Genomic DNA, 6,814 nt, shown 5'->3' with positions numbered 1-6,814 from the left:
ACAACAATCCATTGAGAGCCAGGACTCAAGGATCAGATTGACCCTAGCTAACTCATCTGAATAACACCTACCAGTCGTTACTAGTATTAAATGAAGATTTGTGCTGGTGACGCTTGAGAAATATGGGGTACATGTGCATTTGAAGAGTATGTTTTTGGCGGACCAAGTTTAACTGCTGAAGGAGAGCACCACACTGGCCCGGGACTCGATGAATCACTTTAATCTGGTAGAATGCAAACGTTGACAATCTTCGCTAGCTTTTTACATGAAGTAGGTTAAATGATTTCCGACAGATGGGTGAAGACTCTTCGGACTGTTATTGTTAAGCTGGAAGAAATGGGACGGGCCATTCTTGCACTTAATTTGTCCTCACTGAAGTTATGGGTCTTTCGGGGACCGCAGGTCCTCAAAAAATCTACGGTCTATAAGGGCAAAGGAGATATTTCGTTGTCAAATTGTCAGTAACTGAATGTCCGAGATGGTGTTGGTAGAACATAAGATATAAGCTACTCAGATGGAAAATCCTCTGTCGAATAATGCACGTATCTTTTCTATGTTTGCTGGAGTCTTCGCTTGAAGGAGGGAGGATCCTTTTTATAGGTTAGAAGGTGATATCCAGAGCAGACTCTTGGCCAATCAAGATTAGATCTTAAGCCAAACTATATAAGCGTAATATCGATATGATAAGCGCTATAATTGTTTTAGCGTAAAGTATTACACCTGAAATTGGCATCGAATTATCGTTGTTAGAAAGCAACAAAAAGCCTGAAAGAAACAGCAAGTTTTCAATAATATTTTTGCGCCCAGTTTTTGTATTGGGTGATCTATAGAGTTATGCTCTCTGAAAGTTCGTCGACCACAAAAAACATACGTTGTAGGTGCGTTCTCTACTCAACGCATGATAAGTTTATATTATAAGAAATACATTATAAGCAGTAAACTGGTCTTTGTAACAGCCTATTATATATTATCTTACGGCGCAACTAACTTTTAGCGGAAACCACTGTTCAACAAATTATTGGTATCTTTTCTTATTAATTATTGCTTCTCGTTTCTCAATAGTATTTGATGTTGTCAAGTTTAATCACGTGTTTCGTAAAAACGTTCTTATATTTTATTTCCTGTTTCAGAGCATCCCATGTTGAGATTTTGTTATATTTTGTTTATATTGTGATCCGCCCTGTCATGGTTTTGTATTTTTCTATAGATTTAAAGCGGCGTAAGGGCAATAAATGACTAATATAGCCGAAATCAAAACACTATTTTTCTTTGTTTATGAGCCCCTGGACAATTCTTCTATAAATAAAAAAGAAAGGGCTTTTGGGAATCAAGGATAACATTGACAAATATTTTCCGGTATATTTTCGTCCGGTACATACAGCTTTTTTATATACTAAAAAAATGGTTTTACTAGTTCTGGAGAGACAAAGAAATGTATACCACGAAGACGCGCTCGTGAACCAAACTGACCAGGAACACCCTTAGACATCGGTAGATTTCGTTATTGTAGATAGAAACGTAGAATTGTTTATAATAAGTAAAATAAGAAGAAGGTTTAGAATTATCTCGTGAAAGACATTAGTAGGCTATCTGTTAGCGTGCATCAGCAATTTATATAAGCGAACATTACGATTTGCGGAACTGTCAGTCATATATCGGAAACTCTGACTAAATGGCGTCGGAGCAGCACTGGAGATCTGAACCTATAAGGTCTCCAGTTTTATTTCTCTCAGGGGTATGCGAATCGATCTGACACATTTGTGAATCAAATTATTTAAAAAACATGAAGTCGTGTGCTGAATGATTGCGCACGATTCAAGGACTTTAAGTCGTTTAGCACCAGACCTAAATTGCGGTAGTACGCTGGTATGTTTTTTTTTTAGATCATAACCCATTTAAAAAATCGCTGAGCATAACCTGCTCTAGTTTTTCCATTTTTCTAGTTCCATATTGTTTTAGGCAGCGCCATCACTCGTTTTTCAACATACACAGAGTTTTAATGCATATTGCATCTGCATTGATACACTTCAACATACTACCATTTCCGAAGATTGTGGCAAGCAAAGGCAGGAAGGACAAATGAGAAAAGAAAGGGATCAATTGTAAAGCAACAGACAGCTGGTTCTATGTATTTGAAATCGAAAAGCATGTCTAATAAACGGTGATCGAGAATTGTAAATCCGTAATTGGGCAAATGCAATCTGTTGCCGGTTCTGAGGCTGCTCCGTAAAGGCACACGCACGGGGGTTATTTCTTGTGGTTTTAGGGAATAGGTGATGTCTTTGATAAATCGAAACTCCCCAAGATAAATTTGGAAGATATGCTTATTTACTGTATTTAAGGTACAGTTATAGTGTTGAAATTTAAGTTATCTAGCTAACCTCATCGTCAAAGATGTAGAACCACTGTGTGAAGCTACTGTGTCGGCCACACCAAGTCTTACGCGTTCTTATGATATATTGCTTGATTTCTGAAAGAACGGATACGTTCAATAACAGAAAGTGCTACATTTTTCTTCTCCGTGACTACAAAGTAGAGTTATACAAATACGCTGCACGAAATTTATTCAAACTTAACTACCTCCATTTACCTACGCTGCTATATTCTACAAATACGATCTAAGATGCTTAAGCCAAAACTTTCACTACAAGGCTTCACTCAAAGTAACAAAGTTCGTCTAAAAATCCTTACTACATAAGGATGCCATATTTTTCTAATTATAAGGTTGTAAAAAACAGATTTATTTTTTTACTGAAGTTGACACCTTATCACTGCAACAGAAGTTCTTCAATCGAAATCGAAATGTCACAAGGTCGTATCTCCACTTCGTTAACTACCGAGATAAAATTATAAGCCTATATGCTATATTTAGTATTAAATATGAGTAATGAAATTTAGTGTTAACCTTGGAAAAAGAGGACAACTGCTCCTGTTAGCCTTTTCTGAAGTGTTCTCGCGTCATAATAATGTAAAGAACTCACTTACCTGTCAACTAATTATTTATATTGAGTGTATTTGTTAGGTATGCTATAATTTACCGGTGCATTATGCCGTATAATGCGAATCGTGCATCCCAACGTAACTTCTCTTTATATTAGGTAATCGCAATCCTTTGCCAGTGTGTTAGCTTCCAAAAGTAATCGAATATATCGCTTTTTTTTTTAATTTGCGGTCCCCAGTTCCGGTTCTTGGATGAAAATGGTGCGTAGACTCTTACGAAACCTTTGAGCTGATTCACACCAGGATCTTCACATGATTGAAGATAAAGATCACCGAATGACTAATCGTCAGTATATAATGTAATGAAATTTTAGTCCTGTGCTTGGCTTAAAAATTTCAGAATACAAAGAACGACTACGATCACCGTATCGCTAACTTAGATGTTGAAACATTAATTCTTTTCGCCTACTTCGGAAACCTAGGAATCGCTCAACGTCTTCCTCTCTTAAAGTACACCAACCTGCACTGAAAAACAACAGCCAGGTCTAATATCATTTACAGTATATCGTGCCTTGCAGTGTACCCGATCTAAGAACATTACGATTAAGACAAATAGCGGGCTACTGCCGTCAAACCCATGAAAACGCTGGTGTGGTAGATTACTTCATTTGTCATCGTGACACTCTACAAGACGGTATGAAAGGCTTTATGCATGCTACTATTATGTACTGAAATAAACAAATCACGTTGCTTCGCTCTCGTATCAGTATGTTAATTAAAATGTACCTTCTACCCTCGAGAACGAGCCGTCGTAAACGTTTATGGCCCATTTCGGTGGGAGAATCTGTCTGTTCGTTTAGAAAAGCCTAGACATCCGCAAGGGCAAAATCTACTAGGGCATCTGTTGGTCAGGCCAGATAAACGTGTGAGCGACACTCACAATGCAGCGACACAATCCAAGCTATTTCTTAGTACATGTACAATTGTTGTCGTTTACTGCGAAGTGAAAGCTTAAGGGAACTTTTAGTATTAACATTAGTTTACTCTAACGGCAAAAGTTATGGGCGATGCATATATAATATAATTATGTGTCTATTACCTGTGTTTTTGGCGTCGAATATAAAACAATTTTTCATATTTCGTCCGGAAAAAACGCAATATGAATCTTAACTACGACAATAAATTTAATTTATGTATCTATTTGAGACAAACTATTTTTTATACGTTATTTACTGGTTTACCAAGTACTTGTGCTTCACGGCTCTGTCTCTCGCCTAGCGAATAGTATGTTTTCTAGCATATAAAGTGGATAATTTTATTTGTTGTTTTTCTTAGTATCATACCGGTAATTCATTACATCAAATAAGCCGATCCAAACGACAGCGAACGGATAAGAAGTACGCTTTATCCAGCAATCGTAACCAGTCAAGTATTTTGACCTAATCCTTTTGGTATGGAAATATAGTAGGGTAGCTATAAATGGGTTTGTTCAAATCCATTAATACATTGCGTGCGTACGCAACTGGGTATGGCAAAATTATCAGCCCCGGGTAATACATTCTACCCGCACAAACTCCACTCTCTGGGTTTGGTCTAGCTGGGATACGGTACGTATTTGCTCCATTGTTTTGTCGAACACGATTATATAATATAATAGTCATTTCGACGCAAGCGTTTCTATACTTCTGATTAATCTTAGGCGGCAGGGACCTCAGCAAACGATATTAGGTACAGTGAAGCCAAGGGACCTCTTACGTTGCAGCCGTCGAGTTAGACAGGATCGGACGACTAGTTAAGTAGATAAGCAGATCCTGACCCTGGATCTTGCCGCATTGGCTAGTGACTGACCAGCATTGCGAATTTTCGACTGTCTGAGATCATTTACATCTCTATAAAAGTATCCTTATACACAACAGTGTACATCCAAAGCAGTCTAACTGAAACGTTAATACTGTGACTTCTCATTCCAATATCGGTTTTTTCTATGAATTTCAGGTGAGTACGCGCTTTGGTATTATCATGAAGGCATAGCCCCAGGTGCACGTGATTTCCAGGAATCCCAGGTTGACAATGCCAGTCTTACAATTAAGAGACACTTTCCGTTATTAACCGCCGTGGTTTAAGAGCCAGTCGCTCATGGCGCGGTGAGGCGTTTTTAAATATGTTTCAGGTATAGAATGGAAGTATGTTTACGCTGGTCAAATATAATCATATGGTGAGCTGATATATTAACAGATTGCATACATGTGGGCTTTTGGTTATTTTTAAGCATATCATTTATGACAAACGTGCATTTTTAATCGGCCGCGTTTCTTCGTGTAAAGTTTGGCTTTTTTGTCGTGATTATGGTCGACGACGGAACCCTTTGTCGTGTATATCAACTGGATGAGTCCTCATTTTTTTTAACATCTTCGAACTTTGGGAAGTGCACCGTTCACGGTTCATCGCCTTCACTGAAACGGGTTAACAATTATTGGGGTTAGATATGAACTGTTGACAAGTAAAACAAATAATGCCCAGTCCAGTTTTTTTCTCTAATTAATATATGCCGATATAAAAAAAATAGCGCCAAAAATGTTATAATGAGTAAATGCGAAGATTGTATATCAGGCACACTTATGCAGCTAACGGTGGTTCTGCACGGACATGCCCCTCGTATACTTTATTCCTTGTTGACCCTTTGTATTTCCTTATCCTTTAAGGCTAATCGTATATAATAGTCTTCATATGCTACCAAATAATCGGTTTAATCCAAAATTCTGCTGTGTAAAGAGCATTTTTTAGCATCGAAAATTCACCGCGAAAATTAAGAAACTATCAATAAGTTGCAGTTGTACTTTCCTTTCTATCCAAAAAGTATATGACTGAAAGTAGACTGATTGTAGACATGCGGGCATACTGTGTTAAGATGACGCAGTCTTTCCTGCAATAGACTGTACGAATGCGAAGTTTCATTGAATGATACTAGAAAGGTGTAGAAAGGAGACGCCAAGCAGATATCGCACAAAAAAGCAACGGATAGTATTTAAAATGATTGAAATTACGACCGAGACGCATAATTTAATAGTAATAGGTGGTTTTAAGCACAACAACAACATTGGTTGGTAAACTCCAAGTTTACGTTTACCGAAAATGTAGTTTCCTACAATTCTGGCGAAAATCGAAAACAACATATAACAAACTATCGTTGCTTTATCGTCTTGCGGTAGAGGCTAAATTACCGAATACGGCTAAAAGGAAAAGAAGATGGCAAAAGTAATTGTATCTTTCACGTTCGGCACCAAGACGGAGAGCATTCTGTTGCTGTCGTTCATTTTTTTAATCAACTGGTTACGGTAGCGAAGTAGATTAGTGAAAAAGAAGTTAAAAAATGCCGAGACAAACTGACGAGGTGCAAGCTTCATCTGTCACAGGCTGATACAGCCACTGGAATAGTAGGTTATATATGTCAATAATAATGGCCCGATAATGTGACCCATCTGACTATTAATATTGACATGAAGGCCTGATGTGGTCCTGACTTTATCCAGCGTCACAGCATAACTTTCGGGTGAACCAGAAGATTGAACTTCATAGAGTGCTACTGTTTCAAGAAAGATAGTAATTTCCGGAGAGGAAAGCGAACCTTACAGGTTTTGGCCATGCCGCCATGGGTGGTTTTATGTGATACTCGACGACTGATACAGTACACAGGAGAACAACATATATTAGAATGGTCTGGCCGTGGAAAGGTACAAGCGCAGTGTACTTGGATTTCGATGGAATTATTGTAACCAGAAGATGTGACGACCTGTGTCCAGAAAGTGTGACGACCAGCTAAGCCTTCAAGCATAGCTCTGCTCGGATATCCCGATTCCATGTTAGTCTAACCATA

The 6,814-nt window shown here is 38.2% G+C and overlaps 1 long non-coding RNA gene across 1 annotated transcript in view; it reads left to right on the top strand.

Annotated features, from left to right (window-relative positions):
* The first annotated feature begins 5,037 nt into the window (after positions 1–5,037).
* Positions 5,038–6,814, top strand: part of LOC111262207 (uncharacterized) — an 11,920-nt gene continuing 10,143 nt past the window's right edge. Inside the window, exon 1 of the long non-coding RNA XR_002681462.2 lies at positions 5,038–5,110. This is a non-coding gene — a long non-coding RNA (uncharacterized LOC111262207). The remainder of the gene's footprint in view (positions 5,111–6,814) is intronic.

Source organism: Varroa jacobsoni, unplaced genomic scaffold (genome assembly GCF_002532875.2).
Source record: "Varroa jacobsoni isolate VJ856 unplaced genomic scaffold, vjacob_1.0 scaffold_637, whole genome shotgun sequence".
Classification (NCBI taxonomy): domain Eukaryota; kingdom Metazoa; phylum Arthropoda; class Arachnida; order Mesostigmata; family Varroidae; genus Varroa; species Varroa jacobsoni.
The sequence above is the reverse complement of the archived record's forward strand: the minus strand, read 5'-3'. Positions and strand labels throughout refer to the sequence as shown.